The following is a 25,726-nucleotide window of genomic DNA, read 5'->3' on the forward strand; positions in this document are numbered from 1 at the left end:
GACAGTGAGAGAGGAGCAGCGGGGTCATTAACAATGAGAGAGGAGCAGCGGGGTCATTAACGGTGAGGGAGGAGCAGCGGGGTCATTAACGGTGAGGGAGGAGCAGCGGGGTCATTAACGGTGAGGGAGGAGCAGCGGGGTCATTAACGGTGAGAGAGGAGCAGCGGGGTCATTAACGGTGAGGGAGGAGCAGCGGGGTCATTAACGGTGAGAGAGGAGCAGCGGGGCCATTAACGGTGAGAGGAACAGCGGGGTCATTAACGGTGAGAGAGGAGCAGCGGGGTCATTAACGGTGAGAGAGGAGCAGCGGGGTCATTAACGGTGAGAGAGGAGCAGCGGGGTCATTAACAGTGAGGAAGGAGCAGCGGGGTCATTAACGGTGAGAGTAGAGCAGCGGGGTCATAAACAGTGAGGGAGCAGCAGCGGGGTCATTAACGGTGAGGGAGGAGCAGCGGGGTCATTAACGGTGAGAGAGGAGCAGCGGGGTCATTAACAGTGAGGAAGGAGCAGCGGGGTCATTAACGGTGAGAGAGGAGCAGCGGGGCCATTAACGGTGAGGGAGGAGCAGCGGGGTCATTAACAATGAGAGAGGAGCAGCGGGGTCATTAACAATGAGAGAGGAGCAGCGGGGTCATTAACGGTGAGAGAGGAGCAGCGGGGCCATTAACAGTGAGAGAGGAGCAGCGGGGCCATTAACGGTGAGAGAGGAGCAGCGGGGTCATTAACGGTGAGAGAGGAGCAGCGGGGTCATTAACAATGAGAGAGGAGCAGCGGGGTCATTAACGGTGAGAGAGGAGCAGCGGGGCCATTAACAATGAGAGAGGAGCAGCGGGGTCATTAACAGTGAGAGAGGAGCAGCGGGGTCATTAACAATGAGAGAGGAGCAGCGGGGTCATTAACAATGAGAGAGGAGCAGCGGGGCCATTAACGGTGAGGAAGGAGCAGCGGGGTCATTAACGGTGAGAGAGGAGCAGCGGGGTCATTAACAATGAGAGAGGAGCAGCGGGGTCATTAACGGTGAGGGAGGTGCAGCGGGGTCATTAACAGTGAGGAAGGAGCAGCGGGGCCATTAACAGTGAGGGAGGAGCAGTGGGGTCATTAACGGTGAGAGTAGAGCAGCGGGGTCATTAACAATGAGAGAGGAGCAGCGGGGTCATTAACGGTGAGGGAGGAGCAGCGGGGTCATTAACGGTGAGAGAGGAGCAGCGGGGTCATTAACGGTGAGGGAGGAGCAGCGGGGTCATTGACGGTGAGGGAGGAGCAGCGGGGTCATTAACAGTGAGGAAGGAGCAGCGGGGTCATTAACGGTGAGAGAGGAGCAGCGGGGTCATTAACGGTGAGAGAGGAGCAGCGGGGTCATTAACGGTGAGAGAGGAGCAGCGGGGTCATTAACAATGAGAGAGGAGCAGCGGGGTCATTAACAGTGAGGGAGGACAGCGGGGTCATTAACAATGAGAGAGGAGCAACGGGGTCATTAACAGTGAGGGAGGAGCAACGGGGTCATTAACAGTGAGGGAGGAGCAGCGGGGTCATTAACGGTGAGGGAGGAGCAGCGGGGTCATTAACGGTGAGAGAGGAACAGCGGGGTCATTAACGGTGAGAGAGGAGCAACGGGGTAATTAACGGTGAGAGAGGAACAGCGGGGTCATTAACGGTGAGGGAGGAGCAGCGGGGTCAATAACGGTGAGAGAGGAGCAGCGGGTTCATTAACGGTGAGGGAGGAGCAGCGGGGTCATTAACGGTGAGAGAGGAGCAGCGGGGTCATTAACGGTGAGGGAGGAGCAGCGGGGTCATTAACGTTGAGGGAGGAGCAGCGGGGTCATTAACTGAGGAAGGAGCAGCGGGGTCATTAACAGTGAGAGAGGAGCAGCGGGGTCATTAACGGTGAGAGAGGAGCAGCGGGGTCATTAACGGTGAGAGAGGAGCAGCGGGGTCATTAACAATGAGAGAGGAGCAGCGGGGTCATTAACAGTGAGGGAGGACAGCGGGGTCATTAACAATGAGAGAGGAGCAACGGGGTCATTAACAGTGAGGGAGGAGCAACGGGGTCATTAACAGTGAGGGAGGAGCAGCGGGGTCATTAACGGTGAGGGAGGAGCAGCGGGGTCATTAACGGTGAGAGAGGAACAGCGGGGTCATTAACGGTGAGAGAGGAGCAACGGGGTAATTAACGGTGAGAGAGGAACAGCGGGGTCATTAACGGTGAGGGAGGAGCAGCGGGGTCAATAACGGTGAGAGAGGAGCAGCGGGTTCATTAACGGTGAGGGAGGAGCAGCGGGGTCATTAACGGTGAGAGAGGAGCAGCGGGGTCATTAACGGTGAGGGAGGAGCAGCGGGGTCATTAACGTTGAGGGAGGAGCAGCGGGGTCATTAACTGAGGAAGGAGCAGCGGGGTCATTAACAGTGAGAGAGGAGCAGCGGGGTCATTAACGGTGAGGGAGGAGCAGCGGGGTCATTAACGGTGAGGGAGGAGCAGCTGGGTCTTTAACGGTGAGAGAGGAGCAGCGGGGTCATTAACGGTGAGGGAGGAGCAGCGGGGTCATTAACGTTGCGGGAGGAGCAGCGGGGTCATTAACGGTGAGAGAGGAGCAGCGGGGTCATTAACGGTGAGAGAGGAGCAGCGGGGTCATTAACGGTGAGGGAGGAGCAGCGGGGTCATTAACGGTGAGAGAGGAGCAGCGGGGTCATTAACGTTGAGGGAGGAGCAGCGGGGTCATTAACGGTGAGGGAGGAGCAGCGGGGTCATTGACAGTGAGAGAGGAGCAGCGGGGTCATTAACAATGAGAGAGGAGCAGCGGGGTCATTAACGGTGAGGGAGGAGCAGCGGGGTCATTAACGGTGAGGGAGGAGCAGCGGGGTCATTAACGGTGAGGGAGGAGCAGCGGGGTCAGTAACGGTGAGGGAGGAGCAGCGGGGTCATTAACGGTGAGGGAGGAGCAGCGGGGTCATTAACGGTGAGAGAGGAGCAGCGGGGTCATTAACAGTGAGGAAGGAGCAGCGGGGTCATTAACGGTGAGAGTAGAGCAGCGGGGTCATTAACAGTGAGGGAGGAGCAGCGGGGTCATTAACAGTGAGGAAGGAGCAGCGGGGTCATTAACAGTGAGAGAGGAGCAGCGGGGTCATTAACGGTGAGGGAGGAGCAGCGGGGTCATTAACGGTGAGGGAGGAGCAGCGGGGTCATTAACAGTGAGAGAGGAGCAGCGGGGTCATTAACGGTGAGGGAGGAGCAGCGGGGCCATTAACGGTGAGAGAGGAGCAGCGGGGTCATTAACGGTGAGAGAGGAGCAGCGGGGTCATTAACGGTGAGAGAGGAGCAGCGGGGTCATTAACGGTGAGAGAGGAGCAGCGGGGTCATTAACGGTGAGAGAGGAGCAGCGGGGTCATTAACGGTGAGAGAGGAGCAGCGGGGTCATTAACGGTGAGAGAGGAGCAGCGGGGTCATTAACGGTGAGGGAGGAGCAGCGGGGTCATTAACAGTGAGAGAGGAGCAGCGGGGTCATTAACGGTGAGAGAGGAGCAGCGGGGTGATTAACGGTGAGGGAGGAGCAGCGGGGCCATTAACGGTGAGAGAGGAGCAGCGGGGTCATTAACGGTGAGGGAGGAGCAGCGGGGTCATTAACGGTGAGAGAGGAGCAGCGGGGTCATTAACGGTGAGGGAGGAGCAGCGGGGCCATTAACGGTGAGAGAGGAGCAGCGGGGTCATTAACGGTGAGGGAGGAGCAGCGGGGTCATTAACGGTGAGAGAGGAGCAGCGGGGTCATTAACAATGAGAGAGGAGCAGCGGGGTCATTAACGGTGAGAGAGGAGCAGCGGGGTCATTAACAATGAGAGAGGAGCAGCGGGGTCATTAACGGTGAGAGAGGAGCAGCGGGGTCATTAACAATGAGAGAGGAGCAGCGGGGCCATTAACGGTGAGAGAGGAGCAGCGGGGTCATTAACAATGAGAGAGGAGCAGCGGGGTCATTAACGGTGAGGGAGGAGCAGCGGGGTCATTAACAATGAGAGAGGAGCAGCGGGGTCATTAACAATGAGAGAGGAGCAGCGGGGCCATTAACGGTGAGAGAGGAGCAGCGGGGTCATTAACGGTGAGAGAGGAGCAGCGGGGTCATTAACAGTGAGAGAGGAGCAGCGGGGTCATTAACAGTGAGAGAGGAGCAGCGGGGTCATTAACAGTGAGAGAGGAGCAGCGGGGTCATTAACAATGAGAGAGGAGCAGCGGGGCCATTAACGGTGAGGAAGGAGCAGCGGGGTCATTAACGGTGAGAGAGGAGCAGCGGGGTCATTAACAATGAGAGAGGAGCAGCGGGGTCATTAACGGTGAGGGAGGTGCAGCGGGGTCATTAACAGTGAGGAAGGAGCAGCGGGGTCATTAACAGTGAGGAAGGAGCAGCGGGGCCATTAACAGTGAGGGAGGAGCAGCGGGGTCATTAACGGTGAGGGAGGAGCAGCGGGGTCATTAACGGTGAGAGTAGAGCAGCGGGGTCATTAACGGTGAGGGAGGAGCAGCGGGGTCATTGACGGTGAGGGAGGAGCAGCGGGGTCATTAACAGTGAGGAAGGAGCAGCGGGGTCATTAACGGTGAGAGAGGAACAGCGGGGTCATTAACGGTGAGAGAGGAGCAGCGGGGTCATTAACAGTGAGGAAGGAGCAGCGGGGTCATTAACGGTGAGAGAGGAGCAGCGGGGTCATTAACAGTGAGGGAGGAGCAGCGGGGCCATTAATGGTGAGGGAGGAGCAGCGGGGTCATTAACGGTGAGGGAGGAGCAGCGGGGTCATTAACAGTGAGGGAGGAGCAGCGGGGTCATTAACAGTGAGGAAGGAGCAGCGGGGTCATTAATGGTGAGGGAGGAGCAGCGGGGTCATTAACAGTGAGGGAGGAGCAGCGGGGTCATTAACGGTGAGAGAGGAGCAGCGGGGTCATTAACAGTGAGGGAGGAGCAGCGGGGTCATTAACGGTGAGGGAGGAGCAGCGGGGTCATTAACGGTGAGGGAGGAGCAGCGGGGTCATTAACGGTGAGGGAGGAGCAGCGGGTTCATTAACGGTGAGGGAGGAGCAGCGGGGTCATTAACAGTGAGAGAGGAGCAGCGGGGTCATTAACAATGAGAGAGGAGCAGCGGGGTCATTAACGGTGAGAGAGGAGCAGCGGGGTCATTAACGTTGAGGGAGGAGCAGCGGGGTCATTAACAATGAGAGAGGAACAGCGGGGTCATTAACGGTGAGGGAGGAGCAGCGGGGTCATTAACAGTGAGAGAGGAGCAGCGGGGTCATTAACGGTGAGGGAGGAGCAGCGGGGTCATTAACGGTGAGAGAGGAGCAGCGGGGTCATTAACGGTGAGGGAGGAGCAGCGGGGCCATTAACAGTGAGAGAGGAGCAGCGGGGTCATTAACGTTGAGGGAGGAGCAGCGGGGCCAATAACGGTGAGAGAGGAGCAGCGGGGTCATTAACAGTGAGAGAGGAGCAGCGGGGTCATTAACGGTGAGGGAGGAGCAGCGGGGCCATTAACAGTGAGAGAGGAGCAGCGGGGTCATTAACGTTGAGGGAGGAGCAGCGGGGCCATTAACGGTGAGAGAGGAGCAGCGGGGTCATTAACGGTGAGAGAGGAGCAGCGGGGTCATTAACAGTGAGGAAGGAGCAGCGGGGTCATTAACAGTGAGAGAGGAGCAGCGGGGTCATTAACGGTGAGAGAGGAGCAGCGGGGTCATTAACAGTGAGAGAGGAGCAGCGGGGTCATTAACGGTGAGAGAGGAGCAGCGGGGTCATTAACAGTGAGGAAGGAGCAGCGGGGTCATTAACGGTGAGAGAGGAGCAGCGGGGTCATTAACAGTGAGGGAGGAGCAGCGGGGTCATTAACGGTGAGGGAGGAGCAGCGGGGCCATTAACAGTGAGAGGAGCAGCGGGGTCATTAACGTTGAGGGAGGAGCAGCGGGGTCATTAACGGTGAGAGAGGAGCAGCGGGGTCATTAACGGTGAGAGAGGAGCAGCGGGGTCATTAACGGTGAGGGAGGAGCAGCGGGGTCATTAACGGTGAGAGAGGAGCAGCGGGGTCATTAACGGTGAGAGAGGAGCAGCGGGGCCATTAACGGTGAGAGAGGAGCAGCGGGGCCATTAACATTGAGAGAGGAGCAGCGGGGTCATTAACAGTGAGGAAGGAGCAGCGGGGCCATTAACAGTGAGAGAGGAGCAGCGGGGTCATTAACAGTGAGGGAGGAGCAGCGGGGTCATTAACAACGAGAGAGGAGCAGCGGGGTCATTAACGGTGAGAGAGGAGCAGCGGGGTCATTAACGGTGAGGGAGGAGCAGCGGGGCCATTAACAGTGAGAGAGGAGCAGCGGGGTCATTAACAATGAGAGAGGAGCAGCGGGGTCATTAACGGTGAGAGAGGAGCAGCGGGGTCATTAACGGTGAGAGAGGAGCAGCGGGGTCATTAACGTTGAGGGAGGAGCAGCGGGGCCATTAACGGTGAGAGAGGAGCAGCGGGGTCATTAACGGTGAGAGAGGAGCAGCGGGGTCATTAACAGTGAGGGAGGAGCAGCGGGGCCATTAACGGTGAGAGAGGAGCAGCGGGGTCATTAACAGTGAGGAAGGAGCAGCGGGGTCATTAACGGTGAGAGAGGAGCAACGGGGTCATTAACGGTGAGGGAGGAGCAGCGGGGCCATTAACGGTGAGAGAGGAGCAGCGGGGTCATTAACGTTGAGGGAGGAGCAGCGGGGCCATTAACGGTGAGAGAGGAGCAGCGGGGTCATTAACGGTGAGAGAGGAGCAGCGGGGTCATTAACGGTGAGGGAGGAGCAGCGGGGCCATTAACGGTGAGAGAGGAGCAGCGGGGCCATTAACGGTGAGGGAGGAGCAGCGGGGCCATTGACGGTGAGGGAGGAGCAGCGGGGTCATTAACGGTGAGAGAGGAGCAGCGGGGTCATTAACGGTGAGAGAGGAGCAGCGGGGTCATTAACGGTGAGAGAGGAGCAGCGGGGTCATTAACGGTGAGGGAGGAGCAGCGGGGCCATTAACGGTGAGAGAGGAGCAGCGGGGCCATTAACGGTGAGGGAGGAGCAGCGGGGCCATTAACGGTGAGAGAGGAGCAGCGGGGTCATTAACGGTGAGAGAGGAGCAGCGGGGTCATTAACGGTGAGGGAGGAGCAGCGGGGTCATTAACGGTGAGGAAGGAGCAGCGGGGTCATTAACGGTGAGAGAGGAGCAGCGGGGTCATTAACGGTGAGAGAGGAGCAGCGGGGTCATTAACGGTGAGGGAGGAGCAGCGGGGTCATTAACGGTGAGGGAGGAGCAGCGGGGTCATTGACGGTGAGGGAGGAGCAGCGGGGTCATTAACAGTGAGGAAGGAGCAGCGGGGTCATTAACGGTGAGAGAGGAGCAGCGGGGTCATTAACATTGAGGAAGGAGCAGCGGGGTCATTAACGGTGAGAGAGGAGCAACGGGGTCATTAACGGTGAGGAAGGAGCAGCGGGGTCATTAACGGTGAGAGAGGAGCAGCGGGGTCATTAACGGTGAGAGAGGAGCAGCGGGGCCATTAACAGTGAGAGAGGAGCAGCGGGGCCATTAACAGTGAGAGAGGAGCAGCGGGGCCATTAACGGTGAGGGAGGAGCAGCGGGGTCATTAACAGTGAGAGAGGAGCAGCGGGGTCATTAACGGTGAGAGAGGAGCAGCGGGGTCATTAACAGTGAGGGAGGAGCAGCGGGGTCATTAACAGTGAGGGAGGAGCAGCGGGGTCATTAACAGTGAGAGAGGAGCAGCGGGGTCATTAACAGTGAGGGAGGAGCAGCGGGGTCATTAACAGTGAGGGAGGAGCAGCGGGGTCATTAACGGTGAGAGAGGAGCAGCGGGGTCATTAACGGTGAGAGAGGAGCAGCGGGGTCATTAACGGTGAGGGAGGAGCAGCGGGGTCATTAACGGTGAGGGAGGAGCAGCGGGGTCATTGACGGTGAGGGAGGAGCAGCGGGGTCATTAACAGTGAGGAAGGAGCAGCGGGGTCATTAACGGTGAGAGAGGAGCAACGGGGTCATTAACGGTGAGGAAGGAGCAGCGGGGTCATTAACGGTGAGAGAGGAGCAGCGGGGTCATTAACGGTGAGAGAGGAGCAGCGGGGCCATTAACAGTGAGAGAGGAGCAGCGGGGTCATTAACGGTGAGGGAGGAGCAGCGGGGTCATTAACGGTGAGAGAGGGGCAGCGGGGTCATTAACGGTGAGAGAGGAGCAGCGGGGTCATTAACAATGAGAGAGGAGCAGCGGGGTCATTAACAGTGAGAGAGGAGCAGCGGGGTCATTAACAGTGAGAGAGGAGCAGCGGGGTCATTAACAGTGAGAGAGGAGCAGCGGGGTCATTAACAGTGAGGGAGGAGCAGCGGGGTCATTAACAGTGAGGGAGGAGCAGCGGGGTCATTAACAGTGAGAGAGGAGCAGCGGGGTCATTAACAGTGAGGGAGGAGCAGCGGGGTCATTAACAGTGAGAGAGGAGCAGCGGGGTCATTAACAGTGAGGGAGGAGCAGCGGGGTCATTAACAGTGAGGGAGGAGCAGCGGGGTCATTAACAATGAGAGAGGAGCAGCGGGGTCATTAACAGTGAGGGAGGAGCAGCGGGGTCATTAACAGTGAGAGAGGAGCAGCGGGGTCATTAACAGTGAGGGAGGAGCAGCGGGGTCATTAACAGTGAGGGAGGAGCAGCGGGGTCATTAACAGTGAGGGAGGAGCAGCGGGGTCATTAACAGTGAGAGAGGAGCAGCGGGGTCATTAACAGTGAGAGAGGAGCAGCGGGGTCATTAACAGTGAGGGAGGAGCAGCGGGGTCATTAACAGTGAGGGAGGAGCAGCGGGGTCATTAACAGTGAGGGAGGAGCAGCGGGGTCATTAACGTTGAGGGAGGAGCAGCGGGGTCATTAACAGCGAGGGAGGAGCAGCGGGGTCATTAACAGTGAGAGAGGAGCAGCGGGGTCATTAACGGTGAGGGAGGAGCAGCGGGGCCATTAACAGTGAGAGAGGAGCAGCGGGGTCATTAACGGTGAGGGAGGAGCAGCGGGGTCATTAACGGTGAGAGAGGAGCAGCGGGGTCATTAACGGTGAGGGAGGAGCAGCGGGGTCATTAACGGTGAGAGAGGAGCAGCGGGGTCATTAACGGTGAGGGAGGAGCAGCGGGGTCATTAACGGTGAGAGAGGAGTTGCGGGGTCATTAACGGTGAGAGAGGAGCAGCGGGGTCATTAACGGTGAGAGAGGAGCAGCGGGGTCATTAACGGTGAGAGAGGAGCAGCGGGGTCATTAACGGTGAGGGAGGAGCAGCGGGGTCATTAACGGTGAGGGAGGAGCAGCGGGGTCATTAACGGTGAGAGAGGAGCAGCGGGGTCATTGACGGTGAGAGAGGAACAGCGGGGTCATTCACAGCAAGGGATGAACAGCGGGCCACAGGTTTCTCATGGCGTGACGCCGTAATCACGACCATCTTTAAGAAAGTGACACGTCCGACTACTGCAGAGGAAGTTCCCTACTGTTGGCCTCGGGGAAGCTCATCGCAAGAGTCCTCCTTAAACGCCTTTTCCCGGTGGCTGAAGAGCTCCTCCCAGAGTCAAATGCAGATTCTGCACACTTAACCGTCGGAAAGGATGTGATCTTCACCATTTGGAACTACAAGCGAAATGCAGAGAGCAGCACCGACTCTTGTACATGGCCCCCTTGCAAAGATGCAACATCTCTACCAACATCTGGGAATCTCTGGCCCAAGACCATTCAAAGTAGAGGAAAAGCATCTGGGGGGGGGGGGAGCTGAACGCATAGAGTTTCATTGCCTTGAGCAAACTGAACTCAAGCTTCTCCAGCAAAAGAAGCCTATGGCAACCTGGGCACCCCACCCACCTACTCATCCAACCATCACCGACCCCACCTGTGACAGAGACTGTAGATAGTGCTTCGGACCTCTCACTCACCTGAGAACTAATTTTTAGTGTCGAAACAAGTAATTTTCGACTGCCTACAAAGAAAAAGAAGAAATCAAGGCTCAGGCTATTGCTCAAGGGACGTGGGTTCGAATCTCTTGGTAGCTTGTGGAATTTAAGGAATAAAAATCTGAAATTGAAAGACCGTTCAGTCATGGTGCCATAAACAGTCATCAAACGGTAGCATAGTGGTTCGCACAATTGCTTCACATCTCCAGGGTCGCAGGTTCCCAGGATTGGGCCACTGTCTGTGCGGAGTCTGCACGTTCTCCCAGTGTGTGCATGGGTTTCCTCCGGGTGCTCCGCGGAGTATCCTCCCTCAGTCCAAAGATGTGCAGGTTAGGTGGATTGGCCATGCTAAATTGCCCTTAGTGTTGGGTGGGGTTACTGAGTTATGGGGATAGGGTGGAGGTGTGGGCTTGGGTAGGGTGCTCTTTCCAAGTGCCTGTGCAGACTCGATGGGCCGAATGGCCTCCTTCTGCATTGTAAATTCTATGATCTAAACGTTGCAAAAACCCATCTGGTTTACTGATGTAATTTAGGGATGGAAATCTGCCATCCTCTATTGTCTAGCCTACATGTGAAATCAGAGCGACTGCATGGTGGTTGACCTTTAACTGCCCTTTGGAGTGGCCTTGAAAGTCACTCAGTTCGAATGTAATTAGGGATGGACAAAAGATATTGGCCATGCCAGTGACGCCCACATCCCATGAAAGAAATGAAAGTTACACCAAGCCACATAAGTAAATATCAGGGCCGTGAGTGAACCATACGAACATGAGAATTAGGAGCAGGAGTAGGCCGCTCGAGCCTGGTCCATCGTTTAATAAAATCGTGGCTGACCTGATGGTAACTTCAAGCCCACATTCCTGCCGGCTCCCCCGATAACCTTTCAACCCCTTTGTTAATCAAGAATCTTATCCAGCTCTGCCGTAAAAATATTCAGAGAATCTGCTTCCACTGCCTTTTAGATTACCTAATTCCTTTTTCCCCAATTAGAGGCAATTTAACGTGGCCAATCCACCTACCCTGCACATCTTTTGGGTTATGGGGGTGAGACGCAGACACAGGGAGAATGTGCAAATTCCACACGGACAGTGACCTGAGACCGGGATCGCACCTGGGTCCTCGGCACCATGAGGCAGCAGTGCTAACAATTGCACCACTGTGCTGCCCCCTTTCACTGCCTTTTAAGGAAGATTGTTCCAGAGATTCACTACTCTTTGAAAGAAAATAATTCTTCTCATCTGTCTTAATTTTTCAACACTGACCCCTCGTTAATGATCTTTAGTGTCACAAGTGGACTTGCATTAACACTGCAATGAAGTCACTGGGAAATGCCCCTTGTCGACACATTCTGGCACCAGAGGGAAAATTCAGTGTCCAAATTACCGAACAGCGCGTCTTTCGTGACTTGTGGGAGGAAACCGGAGCACCTGGAGGAAACCCATGCAACACTGGGAGAACGTGCAGACTTCGCACAGACAGTGACCCGAGCGGGAATTCAACTTTTACTCCAGTAGAACACCGGTTAGACTTTTACAACAATCAACGGTGGTCTCATGGTTACCGTCACTGAGGTGAATGTCGTGATATTCAGACATCAACATACATGATCAATGTAAGTAAATGTAGTAGTCATCTCAATACTAGATGTCTCACAGTCAGATACTATAAGAACTGGATTCCCGACTTCCGGGTGCGGCGATGACCAGCTAAGTCGCACGTTTCGGCAGCTCCCGGTGGAACGGACTTTTGGGCTCTTAATAAGAGCCCCAACGGCAATTTTAACGGCTAAAAGCACTGTGCGGTAAACCAGAAGGGAATCCCCCCTGGATACGGATGGAAAAAGGAGAGGAAAGTGGCCGGATTGCAGTGGATCCTTTAGAGCAGCGGCAAGGAAGGCAAGCAAAAACCAAGATGGCGTCGGAAGGTGGCAGTTTAATATGGGGCCCTGAACAACACGAGTTTTTGAAACGCTGCGTGGAAGAGCTTAAAAAGGAGATGAAGAAGGAGCTGTTGGCCCCGATATTACAGACGATTGAAGGGCTAAAAGATGAGCAAAAGACCCAGGAGCGGGAGCTTCGGGTCGTGAAGGCAAAGGCTGCCGAGAACGAGGACGATACACAGGGCCTGGTGGTGAAGACGGAGATGCACGAGGCACAACACAAAAGATGTGTGGAAAGGCTGGAGGTGCTGGAGAATAATGCGAGGAGGAAGAATTTAAGGATTCTTGGTCTTCCTGAAGGTACAGAAGGGGCGGACGTCGGGGCATATGTGAGCAGGATGCTGCACTCGTTGATGGGATCGGAGGCCCCGACGGGTCCGCTGGAGGTGGAGGGAGCCTATCGAGTTATGGCGCGAAGACCGAGGGCTGGAGAAATTCTTGGAGCCATAGTGGTGAGATTCCTCCGTTTTAAGAACAGAGAGACGGTCCTAAGATGGGCAAAGAAAACTCGGAGCAGTAGATGGGAGAACGCGGTGATCCGCGTATATCAAGACTGGAGTACGGAGGTGGCGAGAAGGAGGGCGAGCTTTAATCGGGCCAAGGCGGTGCTTCATAAAAAGAAGATTAAATTTGGAATGCTGCAGCCGGCAAGACTGTGGGTCACATATCAAGGGAAGCACCACTACTTTGAAACGGCGGATGAGGCGTGGACATTTATTGTTGAAGAGAAATTGGAATGAGTGGGTTATTAAAAAAGAACGTTCGAGACAAAGTGGTGGGGCGAAGAGGGGGGAAAAAGAGGGGAGAGATCATTTTTATGTTGTTAATCCTGCGACCTGGTAACTTTTCTCTCTTCCACAGGTTGTGGGGGAGGGAGGAAGGGAGGTGGAGGAGTTGGGGGCATTGGCCTTTGGGGGCGGGGCCAAAAGGGAAGCGCGGGCTTTGTTCCCGCGCTATGATAATTATGGCGGGAATAGGGAAGCAGGAAGGAGGGGGCGTCGCACGGTGCGAGCCGAGGTCACGGGGGGAAGCCGAGGTCGGCCAGAGTTTGCTGACTTCCGGGAGCAACATGGGGGGTGTAACTACGCTAGCGGGGGGGGGGGTGGGATTTACTGGGTTGCTGCTGCTGGGGAGAAGGGGGAGCTGGTATGGGGTGGGGTGGGCGGGGCGGGGGGCACCGCCTGGGGGGGGACACAGCTGCGTGGGAACCGGGTGAGGAGCTGGGTAAAAGGGGATGGCTAATCGACAAGGGGTGGGTGGGGGGGGGGGGGGTCAAGAGCCCCCCAACCCGGCTGATCACGTGGAATGTGAGAGGTCTGAACGGGCCGATAAAGAGGGCACGGGTACTCGCACACCTAAAGAAACTTAAGGCAGATGTGGTTATGTTACAGGAGTCGCATTTGAAACTGATAGACCAGGTTAGACTACGCAAAGGATGGGTGGGGCAGGTATTTCATTCGGGGCTAGATGCGAAAAACAGGGGGGTGGCTATACTAGTGGGGAAGCGGGTAATGTTTGAGGCAAAGACCATAGTGGCAGATAGTGGGGGCAGATACGTGATGGTGAGTGGCAAATTACAGGGGGAGGCGGTGGTCTTAGTGAACGTATATGCCCCGAACTGGGATGATGCCAACTTTATGAGGCGCATGTTAGGACGTATTCCGGACCTAGAGGTGGGGAAGTTGGTAATTGGTGGAGATTTTAACACGGTGCTGGAACCAGGGCTGGACAGATCGAGGTCCAGGACTGGAAGGAGGCCGGCAGCAGCCAAGGTGCTTAAAGACTTTATGGAGCAGATGGGGAGGAGTAGACCCATGGAGATTTCGTAGACCTAGGAGTAAGGAGTTTTCGTTTTTCTCCTATGTCCACAAAGTTTATTCGCGAATAGACTTTTTTGTTTTGTAAGGGCGCTGATCCCGAAGGTGAGGGGGGCGGAGTATACGGCCATAGCTATTTCGGATCACGCTCCACATTGGGTGGACTTGGAGATAGGGGAGGAAAATGAATGGCGTCCACCCTGGAGAATGGACATGGGACTAATGGCGGATGAGGGGTTGTGTCTAAGGGTGAGTGGGTGTATTGAAAAGTACTTGGAACTCAATGATAATGGGGAGGTCCAGGTGGGAGTGGTCTGGGAGGCGCTGAAGGCAGTGGTTAGAGGGGAGCTGATATCAATCAGGGCACATAAAGGAAAGCAGGAGAGTAGGGAACGGGAGCGTTGCTGCAAGAACTTCTGAGGGTGGACAGGCAATATGCGGAGGCACCGGAGGAGGAACTGTACAGGAAAAGGCAAAGGCTACATGTAGAATTTGATTTGCTGACTACGGATACTGCAGAGGCACAGTGGAGGAAGGCACAGTGGAGGAAGGCACAGGGTGTACAATACGAATATGGGGAGAAGGCGAGCAGGTTGCTGGCCCACCAATTGAGGAAAAGGGAGCAGCGAAGGAAATAGGGCGAGTGAGGGATGAGGAGGGAGAGATGGAGCGGGGAGCGGAGAGAGTGAGTGGAGTGTTCAAGGCATTCTATGAAAGGTTATATGAAGCTCAGCCCCCGGATGGGAAGGAGAGAATGATGTGTTTTCTGGACCAGCTGGAATTTCCTAAGGTGGAGGAACAGGAGAGGGTGGGACTGGGAGCACAGATCGAAATGGAGGAAGTAGTGAAAGGAATTAGGAGCATGCAGGCGGGGAAGGCTCCGGGACCGGATGGATTCCCAGTTGAATTTTACAGGAAATACGTGGACTTGCTCGCCCCGCTACTGATGAGAACCTTTAATGAGGCGAGGGAAAGGGGACAGCTGCCCCCGACTATGTCAGAGGCAACGATATTGCTTCTCCTAAAGAAAGAAAAAGACCCGCTGCAATGCGGGTCCTATAGGCCTATTTCCCTCCTGAATGTAGACGCTAAGATTCTGGCCAAGGTAATGGCAATGAGGATAGAGGATTGTGTCCCGGGGGTGGTCCATGAGGACCAAACTGGGTTTGTGAAGGGGAGACAGCTGAATACGAATATACGGAGGCTGCTAGGGGTAATGATGATGCCCCCACCAGAGGGGGAAGCGGAGATAGTGGTGGCGATGGATGCCGAGAAAGCATTTGATAGAGTGGAGTGGGATTATTTGTGGGAGGTGTTGAGGAGATTTGGCTTTGGAGAGGAGTACATTAGATGGGTACAGCTGCTGTATAGGGCCCCGATGGCGAGCGTGGTCACGAATGGACGGGGGTCTGCATATGTTCGGCTCCATAGAGGGACGAGGCAGGGATGTCCTCTGTCCCCATTATTGTTTGCACTGGCGATTGAGCCCCTGGCAATAGCACTGAGGGGTTCCAGGAAGTGGAGGGGAGTACTCAGGGGAGGAGAAGAACACCGGGTATCTCTGTATGCGGACGATTTGTTGTTGTATGTGGCGGACCCGGCGGAGGGGATGCCAGAGATAATGCGGATACTTGGGGAGTTTGGAGAATTTTCAGGATATAAACTGAACATGGGGAAAAGTGAGTTGTTTGTGGTGCATCCAGGGGGGCAGAGCAGAGAAATAGAGGACATACCGCTGAGGAAGGTAACAAGGGACTTTTGCTACTTGGGGATCCAGATAGCCAAGAATTGGGGTACATTGCATAGGTTAAATTTGACGCGGTTGGTGGAACAGATGGAGGAGGACTTCAAGAGATGGGACATGGTATCCCTGTCACTGGCAGGGAGGGTGCAGGCGATTAAAATGGTGGTCCTCCCGAGGTTCCTTTTTGTGTTTCAGTGCCTCCCGGTGGTGATCACGAAGGCTTTTTTTCAAAAGGATTGAGAAGAATATCATGAGTTTTGTGTGGGCCGGGAAGACCCCGAGAGTGAGGAAGGGATTTCTGCAGCGTAGTAGGGATAGCGGGGGGCTGGCACTACCGAGCCTAAGTGAGTACTACTGGGCCGCCAATATCTCAATGGTATGTAAGTGGATGGGAGAAGAGGAGGGAGCGGCGTGGAAGAGATTGGAGAGGGCGTCCTGCAGGGGGACTAGCCTACAAGCTATGGTGACGGCGCCGTTGCCGTTCTCAGCGAAGAAATACACCACAAGACCGGTGGTGGTGGCTACTCTGAAAATCTGGGGGCAGTGGAGACGGCATAGGGGTAAGACGGGAACCTCGGTGTGGTCCCCGATAAGAAATAACCATAGGTTTGCTCCGGGAAGAATGGATGGGGGATTTGGAACATGGCAAAGAGCAGGAGTAACACAATTTTCATAGAAGACAGCAGCAGCAACCCGGGGGGGGGAGGAACCAGAAGGACTCTCAGGGATGTTAGTGTAGATGTATAATATGTATAGGTTGTTGTTATAGGTAATTGTATATTGGACTGCTAAATTGTATTTTTGGAGAGTATTTATTTGAGACAAGGCAGTTGCCATTTAGTTTTGGTTTTTTAATTTCGATGTTGTTCATATATTATTTATTTCTTGCTTAAAACTGGCCATTGTTATTTATATTGTTATATTACTGTGTAAAGGATACACAATGTACTGTCATGGTTGGCCAAAAATTTTGAATAAAATATATTTTTTAAAAAAGAACTGGATTCCTGCCTTTTCCATGTCAGATGAAGATGCAGAATATAATGCTGTGATTCAGAACAGTGAACAAGCAAGACATAGAATAGCTAGAGTACGAGAAGTTAGAACCAGTTTGTTATAATAGTGTACAGTTATATAGTTATCTATATTGTACTTTATTTCTTTATTGTTAGTTTAGTATTGAGTAAAAGGACCCCCAGTTTATTACTTTATTACTCATTAAATAGATCATCTTTCAACAAGAAGACTATCGGTCACTTTATCATCCTGATGGATTCAAGAGTAATATATATTTTAGATAAGTCATTATTTAAAATATAACAGTGAACTTTATATTCCAGGTTTACTAGCTGAAATTAAATTCCATGAACTGCTGGAGTGGGATTTAAACTCGTGTTTCCAGGGAATGAGATTGGGAGTTTGGATATAGTAGTTCAGTGACATCTCCACCACCCCACTGTTTTCTCATTTAGTTTTTTAATGCCTCTGAGAAGTGTGTTAATACATTTATTAAATTAAAGGCACTATATAAATACCAGTTGTTGCTTTGAGTGACCGAGGAAGGATATTTGTGAGGCACGTTGTTAACCATTTTAAGGTTATTGGAAATAGACCAATGTGGTCTCCCAGCTAAAAAGGAGAATAAAATAAACAGCTGTTAAATGCAAAATTTTGCATAATAAAAATGTGCAAAACAATCGTCAACATGGATGGGGGTTGTTGGATGGTGGGGGGGGGGGAGGAGGGGGAGGAGTTAGAATCATGGATGAAATTTAATGTCAAGTATTCACATTAGATGCAAAAATAACAAACCTGTATGTTATGTTAACTTAGTTAACAATTACATTGAAAGAGATGCAAGTTCCTTCTTCAACTTAACGTTAAACAGTGTGGAAAGAAAGCATCCGAGGGAAAATGGAGGGAAATTGCACCTTTTTTTTTGGAGTCTTTGTCTGTGTTCTTCCCTTGGATCTGGTTCTTTTCAGTTGGAACATTTATCAGGATTTGGGAAAATATGTCCTTGAACTATTTTTATCCCCAAATAATGTATCTCATACACTTGGCGTAAGCGTTTTAAAATTACTCCTTGAATTTAATTACTCGTTAGAGATTGAATTGTTTACAGATGCTGATGGATTTATGTCTGAATTTAGTCAGATGTTCTGTTTCCAAGTACAGCCAAACAGTATCTTGTCTTTCTTCACATTCTTTATGGAGAATGTCATAAGCAGTAACGAGTAATTCGGATCTCCATAAAAGAGGTACATGAGACCTCGAACATGTCGAGCATGACAGAAGCTGCTGCACCATTTACTTTGCTAGCTCATTAGAGAAAAATATCATTAGATGAAGGGGTTTTATCCACATCTCTAACAACATTACAGCATCTGAAAGAAACAAATGCGACCTCAGCATCAAAAACTTGCCCACAATAGGCTGTACAGCATTGTTCAACATTGTCATTTTACCCTTATCGGCCTATAAAGCATCTTCCTGGATTGTTGGGCAAGGCAGGCACTTTTCATAGAATTTACAGTGCAGAACTTGCAAATCACATGATCATTCATTTGCATTTGGGTCCAGTGACGTAGAAGCAGTTGTGATAATACTATGAATTTTTAGGGTTTTCTGTTGGTCTGCAAAATAATTTTTAAGTTAGCCACTTCTTAAACAATTGAGTTTGAATTTTTTTAACAAAAATAGAAAATACTGGACAATCACAGCAGGCCTGACAGCATCCGTGGAGAGAGAAGGGAGCCAACATTTCGAGTCTGGATGACTTAGTCAAAGCTGGAGAGAACTGAAAATAGGCTCAGACTTAGTCTGTTGTCAGGTGGGGAAGGGGGGAAAAGCGTGGAGCAGGTGGGGCTGGATAGGCGGCCAGTGAGAGGTGGAGATTGACAAAGATGTCGAGGACAGAAAGATGAAAGGAATGTAAATGGGGGTGATTAAGGCTAAGAAAGGTGTTGGCAGTAGCCCATGAAGATGTTAGAATGGCTGAACGAAGGTGAGCAGTGGGTCAAAGGGCAACGAGCAACAGATTGCCCACCCACCATGGCACATTATCAATCAATTGAGGCATAGATTACAAAAGCAGGAAGGTCATGTTGGAGTTGTATAGAACTTTTGTGAGGCCACAGCTGGAATACTATATGCAATTCTGGTCGCCACATTAAAGGAAAGTTGTGATTGCACTGCAGGGGGCTGGGGAGGATGCGCTAGAATGTTTCCTGGAATGGAGCATTTAGGTTATGAAGAGAGGTTGGATAAGCTTGGGTTGTTTTCACTGGAGCAGAAAAGACTGAGGGGCAACTTGATCGAGCTGTACAAGATTTTGAGACACGCGAACAGGGTGGAGAGGGAGCAGCTGCTCCCCTTCGTTGAATGGTCAGTTATGAGGGGGCACAAGGTCAAGGTGCGGGGCAAGAGGTTTAAGGGGGATTTGAGGAAAAACATTTTTGCCAAGAGGGTGGTGACGGTCTGGAATGCATTACCTGGGAGGGTGGTAGAGGTGGTCCTTTTTAAAAAGTACCTGGATGAGTACTTGGTACGTCATGACATTCAAGGATATGGGCCAATTGCTGGCAGATGGGATTTGGTAGACAGGTCAGGTGTTTTTCATGCGTCGGTGCAGACTTGATGGGCTGAAGGGCCTCTTCACTATATTATTCTGTGATTATGATGGGAAGTGTTTTTAACATTTAATTTTGATGGTTTTTGTATTTGTAGGAATGTGTTCTAGTGTGTTCATGTGAATGTTTATGATAAGTGCATTATTTTTAAAAATAAATTTAGAGTACCCAATTCATTTTTTCCAATTAAGGGGCAATTTAGCGTGTTCAATCCACCTACTTTGCTCATCTTTGGGTTGTGGGGGCGAAACCCACGCAAACACGTGGAGAATGTGCAAACTCCACACGGACAGTGACCCAGAGCGGGATCGAACCTGGGACCTCGGCGCCGTGAGACTGCAGTGCTACCACTGCGCCAACGTGCTGCCCTCGATAAGTGCATTATTGACAAGAGGATGTAACTTTGTGACTGCTCAGTATCTGAAGGAAATGTTTCAGTTGTTCGCAGTGGAACGTTGACTCTGGAGTCCTAGGGACAGGGAATGGATATTTGTCTTTAGTCTATGTGACTCGAGTTACAGAAATGAGGTGACACAATATGACTCACACCCTAAGCCTATGAAAGTGGTGAATTTGGACTATTTCCAAAAAAAGGGATTCTGGAATAATGGGGATAAAAGTTGGAAAATTGGAATCTCTGTTGGCAGTGTTACCATGGTTTCTGGGTTATGGTTCTTCTGAACACAGTTCAATATCATTTCAGAAATGAAGAAGAGAAAAGACCATGCTCAAGGAGTTCTAAGAACTTAAGGGATAAAAAACTTCCATGTTGTCTTCACTATTCTTATTTGTATAAGTGGAGTCTGCACGTTCTCCCTGTGTCTGCGTGGGTTTCCTCTGGGTGCTCCGGTTTCCTCCCACAAGTCCCTAAAGACGTGCTGTTAGGTCATTTGGACACTCTGAATGCTCTCTCTCTGAACCCGAACAGGCGCCGGAATGTGGCCTCTAGGGGTTTTTCACAGTAACTTCATTGCAGTGTTAATGTAAGCCTACTTGTGACAATAAAGATTATAAAAAATAAAAGATAAATTTGCAGTTTTTTACTGCTTCCAGTAGCAGGTTTCTCTGGCTGCATTCTAAGCGAGGTGCAATCTAAACCCTGTAGCAAAAACCTGTTTTGGTTCTTCAAATATATAGATTACAGATACAAAGATCTAAGATGTGGAGGTTAGGTGGATTGGTCCTGCTAAATTGCCCCTTAGTGTCAGGGTGGGTGCTTTTTTGGTGGGTCGATATAGACTCCATGGGTTGAATAGCCCGCTTCTGCACTGTCGGAATTCTATGGAAATGCCTGAATTCTTTACCATCTGATGGATCTTAAGCAGGGTCCTTTTCCCTTGCTGGTCTGGAACATGCCCTCTGACTTGTTCCAACAATGCATTGGGTGATGACCTGATTATTGGCGCACAATCGGGTCCAAATTCACCCATTCACCATTTGTTGCGATAGAATAGGATTTTTTCACATCCATTCTTTGGAATCCCATTCCGACGTTAAACTTGTCTCCGAGTCTATCTATGTTTTTGGATAAATGCAGCCATTAATCCACAGGAATGGTCTGTTGCACTTTAATGACTTCCCAGTAAGGTGTTTCAAAAGTTGGTTTGCATTTTAATATCTTCCTTAAATATGTAGGCTAGCTCCAGTGCCTTGTGTAGTTCCATGTATCTTGACAGGAAAGAAAAGTACACCTGACTTCCCTATTCCATTTTGTTCTAAAAATAAATTGCCCATTCTCCACAAATCCACGAGTCTATATAGAGTGAGCGTGACAAGAGTTGAGAGTACAGGGAGCAAAGTAAAGAGATTTAACCGGTTTGAAAAGAAGCTGGAGGTTATCTTTGCATTTCAGGCTGATCCTGGAGTACAGAGCAGCTTGGGCAGAGGAGAAACAAAGTTTTATGTGGTTCAGCTAGCTTGGGAAATGGAAAACTCCACAACTGCATCGGCAGCTGACCTGTTCACATGTGCACCCGTTGGAGAAAGCGGCATGGTGGCGCATGGCTAGTGTTGCAGCATCACAGTGCCAAGGACCTGGGTTCAATCCCGACCTCTGGTGACTGTCTGTGTGGAGTTAGCACATTTCTCCACGTGTCTGCGTGTGTTTCTTCCAGATACTCTGGTTTCCTCATGCAGTCCAAAGATGTGCAGGTTAGGTGGATTTGCTACGCTACATTGCCCCTAAGTGTCCAGTGTTTGGGTGGGGTTACAGGGAGAGGGCAGTTGATCTGGCCTAGGTAGGGTGGTCTTTTGAAGGGTCGATGCAGACTTGGGTCGAATGGTCTCTTTCTGCACTGTAGAGATTCTATGAAAGCAGAAAAGAGACTGAGGTGCAATTTGGTGATCAGCATCATGGCATTTTAAGCAGGTATGTCGTTGTAAGTGAAGCAAATAAGGAAGGCTTCAGAAAGGGCAAAGGGTCACCATGATCCATATTCCCATAAAAGCCATGACCTTAATGAATATTGGTAGCACAGTAGCAGCATTGTTGCTTCACAGCGCCAGGGTCAATAACACAGCAATAATTGGTATCAAGCGGTTGGCAAAATCTGTTCCCTGTGGAGATCTTGTGCAAAAATGTTGCTGGAGAGGAAGATAGTGCAGTTGGAATGCTGCTTGGAAGGAAGAAGTGAGCAGTGCCTTGATGGGCCTTTTAGAGAATGCCTTAAGAGTCACAGAGGATAGGTATGATAATATCAAAGTGGAATTGAAGTCTGGCATGGTAGCATTAAGAGTAGGAAGAAAGAGAAATAGTTGAGAGTTGGAGTGGTGATCAGGGATTTGAAGTGCCTGAGAATCAAGCAATGAAGAATGGTTTGGCTAACTCCATGAGAGGATGACTTGGGAGTGACAGGTCCATGTGTGTTATGGGGATCTAAAAAATTTGAGATAGCTAGAAATAAGGGGGATTTTATTTGAGCAGTGGCTGGACCTACCAATTCTGTTTACAAAGGCATGGCAAAGATTAGGGCAGGTACATACGAGTTACAAAAGGAGAACAGGGAAGAAATTATATAATGGGTTTGTATTCCTGTGGTGGAATTAAATTGACTTGTGCATAGATTTCGGTCAGCTTGGAACATTGGAATGGACCAATGATATCATGGTGTGGATGACAGCTGAGTCCAGGAACTAATGAAGGTGTAGAGCATCAGTGGACAGCAGGCAAGATATTCGAATAGCAGCAATCCTGCAGAGAACTTGGTCTCTGTAGAAAACGGGATTGCAAATAAAAAAATTGAACCTGGGAATTACCATCTTGCGTAAAATAAAGTTGCACTGTTGCAAAAATGTTTAAATCTTCAACCTTGGTTCGAAATATTTTTTTAATAATAAATTTAGAGTGTCCAATTCATTTTTTCCAATTGAGGGGCAATTTAGCGTGGCCAATCCACCTAACCTGCACATCTTTGGGTTGTGGGGGTGAAACCCACGCAAACATGAGAAGAATGTGGAATCTCCACATGGACAGTGACCCAGAGCCAGGAGCGAACCTGAGACCTTGGCACCACATGCTAACCACTGTGCCACCGTGCTGCCCCTGGTTCAATATATTTTTAAGTAAAATCTGAGCGGACTACCTGTTTCTTAAATTTGTTTTTAAAAATAAGCTACTTTTTTTCCCCAGCTGTTTTCCATCTCTGAATACAGAAGTGATACCGCAGGCTAGTAAATTGCACTTGCATGTTTATTTGTTGATCTGTTATCCCTAAGTCGTCAGTGTAACTGAGCAGTTCCCTGTGGCATCATGATACAAATGATGTTAACACGACATTTGTAGGGTCAGTATGATAAGGCATCAATTCAGTGTTTTCCCCTCCTTGGATACTTGTGATCTGTTAATAAACAAATCTGTGGTCCCTGGAGTAGAAGAGAAATCAAGGGATTTGGTTAAATTGGAGAAAGATGCCATTTCAAATATTTTTCCTGTGGCCCAGCCTTTAATTCTCCCATCAGCATGCGTGGAAGTGGGCTTGTCAGAAAGCATTCAAGTGGCATTCGCTCATATAATTCCTGTGTTTTGGACTACCTTTTAAAATTGACAGGTTTTTCTGAAAACCGCGGTCCCTTTGTGAAATGATTTTGTCAGTTTGGGCTGTGCCCATCGGGGATAGAACTTTTTCGTTGTGGTGACTGACAGATCTGAGTAATATGCTCATAAGGGAAACTGCAGCTTGGGAACATTGGCGCATGATGTAGTTTGAATATTGCTGTGTCTTTTTATTGAAGAAGAAATCCGTTTTTCTTCTGGCCAGTCTAAAGGGACAACCTGAAATTCTGTAGCTAAAGCATGTTAAACAAAAAAAAAAGTAAATAAGCGCATTTAAAACCACAATTTATTAATATTCAGAGTCTCCCCGTGATCTGTCAAACTTTGAAGAGTCTAATCTAGGTAGGAGCCGTGTGTAGGTTTGCAATAATGATTAGCTGACATTTAACTCCTCGTTCGCAATCTTTGCCCACTGCTCTTTAGCACCTTTGGAAACTGTCAAGAGACACACAGCATTTGAGAAAGATGATACTCGTACGGCTGTTCCAGGATCTGAGACTTTGATTAAGTGAAGTATTACATACTGCTACAGGCTAGTTATCTACACTTTTTTGAGATGGGACCGTGTAGATGCACGTTTAATAGCTCCTGCAATGTACCAGCTATTTAATTTCATATTGCGATTGAATGTACTCTACAGAGGTCATAGAAGTGTTCCATTCTATTTCATTTTTGTCATTCTTCACATACCTCGAAGAATAAGAAATGCCTTTCAGAGCATGTACGTGGCTCTCGGCTGAGCATTTGCAGCAGAGGAGAGTGAAAAGTTTTCCGAAGATCAGTAGAGAATGAAATTGGTTTTGGTCAGTCGGACAAAATGCGTGAGAACGAATCTCCTTCATGTATGTGAGGAGTGGGATGAGGGTTGTTGAGGAGGACACATGAAAATTCCAGTAGTACCTTTTCTCGCTTGGGTTCTCAGCCAAAGGTTTTTATGGTGTCATTATCATCCAGCATTGACAGTGGAATCATAGAATTCCCATGGTATGGAAGGAGGCCATTTGGCCCATCAAGCCTGCACCGGCCCTTCATAAGAGCACTCTATCCATGTCCACTCCCTCGTCCACCCCGTCCTATCCCCATAACCGACCCTGCACATCGCTGGATACTAAGAGGCAATTTAGTATGGCCAATCCACCTAACCTGCACATCTTTGGACTGTGGGAGGAAACTGGGGCACCCGGAGGAAACCCCACAAACACTGGGAGAACATACAAACTCCACACAGACAATGACCCAAGGCCGGAATTGAACCCGGGTCCCTGTTGCTGTGAGGCAGCAGTGCTAACCACTGTGCCACCGCGCCGCTCTAAGGTGTACAATGTATTAGCACCCTTGAATGTGAACTATGGCTTCGGATCATAGATTCCTTAAATAGTGCCCTGCCAGTCTTGAAAGTTGTAAAAACTTGACGGTTTAATTTGGATTGCTCTGTGGTGTTTCCTGGTGCTTGGTTATGGAATATCTGGAGCAGGTTGCTCAATCACATTGGAAGGGCAAAGAAGGGTCAAAAATATTTCGTATTTGGGGAAGATTTGATTGAGAAGTGAGGCAGTAATGGTGGGATTGAATCTCCAATACATGTGGTCTATTGTTCCAAACATGAAGTTGTAAAGATCTGGAGATTCTATGTTGCTTTTATCATTCTTGAAATAATCCAGCCTCTCTCATTGATAGCAATCTTTCAGGATTTCCATGTTTCCTTCATCCCATGTGAATTCTAACTGAGAAGACTTTCCTCACTGCTGCCTCACGGCGCCGAGGTCCCAGGTTCGATCTCGGCTCTGGGTCACTGTCCGTGTGAAGTTTGCACATTCTCCCCGTGTTTGCGTGGGTTTCGTCCCCACAACCCAAAGATGTGCAGGCTAGGTGGATTGAACACGCTAAATTGCCCCTTAATTAGAAAAAATGAATTGGGTAATCTAAATGTATAAAAAATAGAGAAGACTTACCTGAGTAGTTGGGTGTTGCAAACTGTTTCATCTGAGCATGTAATAATTTGAACATGCCCACTTTTTTGTGGGAACGAAAAACATATATTTTCATAGGTTTGGTGTGTAAGTTTTCTTTGTGTTTGGGCTTGGAGAACTTTTCTTTCTTTCTTCATTCTTCTCCTCTGCTCTCCCTCTTCAAGTTTCCTTCCAAGGTAATGTTTCACTCTGCTTTATGCTTATTATTGCTAATAAGAGTGCAAGTTATCTTTCAAGTGAATTAGAGAAGTTTATATCGTACCTTTTAGGACTTCCTGATGTTCCAAAGTACTTAGTTGCCAACGAATTACACCTTCAATGTGGTCACTGATTTTTTTTATTCTCCTTTTTCACATTTTCTCCCAAATTTACACCCAACAATAAACAATAATCAGTAACAAATGTAATGTCAATCCCCATATAAATAACACAATCCCATCCTCCCACCAAACCCTAGACATTGGCCCGCATGCTGACAAACAAATGACCAAAAGGAATCAGGGATCACCCATAGTCACCATCAACACATACAGTCCCCCTCCCCCAACCCCCCTAATTTTCGATGTGATCCAATTCTCAAAATTGCATAATGAATAACGCCCATGAATTGTAGAACCCCTCCATC

The 25,726-nt window shown here is 50.3% G+C and overlaps 1 protein-coding gene and 1 long non-coding RNA gene across 10 annotated transcripts in view; one reads left to right on the top strand and one right to left on the bottom strand.

The window, feature by feature from the left end:
- pard3aa (par-3 family cell polarity regulator alpha, a) overlaps positions 1-25,726 on the top strand; it is a 1,126,646-nt gene that overhangs the window by 468,090 nt on the left and 632,830 nt on the right. The window lies entirely within an intron of this gene.
- The window catches only part of LOC140424843 (uncharacterized), a 98,936-nt gene continuing 90,729 nt past the window's right edge, over positions 17,520-25,726 (bottom strand). For 3 of the 4 annotated variants that reach the window (XR_011947707.1, XR_011947704.1, XR_011947705.1), the window contains one exon: positions 17,520-17,835. This is a non-coding gene — a long non-coding RNA (uncharacterized lncRNA). Of the gene's footprint in view, positions 18,085-25,726 lie in introns of all 4 variants that reach the window. The other variant, XR_011947706.1, reaches the window with a different exon arrangement.

The sequence above is a fragment of the Scyliorhinus torazame genome, chromosome 6 (assembly GCF_047496885.1).
Source record: "Scyliorhinus torazame isolate Kashiwa2021f chromosome 6, sScyTor2.1, whole genome shotgun sequence".
Lineage (NCBI taxonomy): Eukaryota > Metazoa > Chordata > Chondrichthyes > Carcharhiniformes > Scyliorhinidae > Scyliorhinus > Scyliorhinus torazame.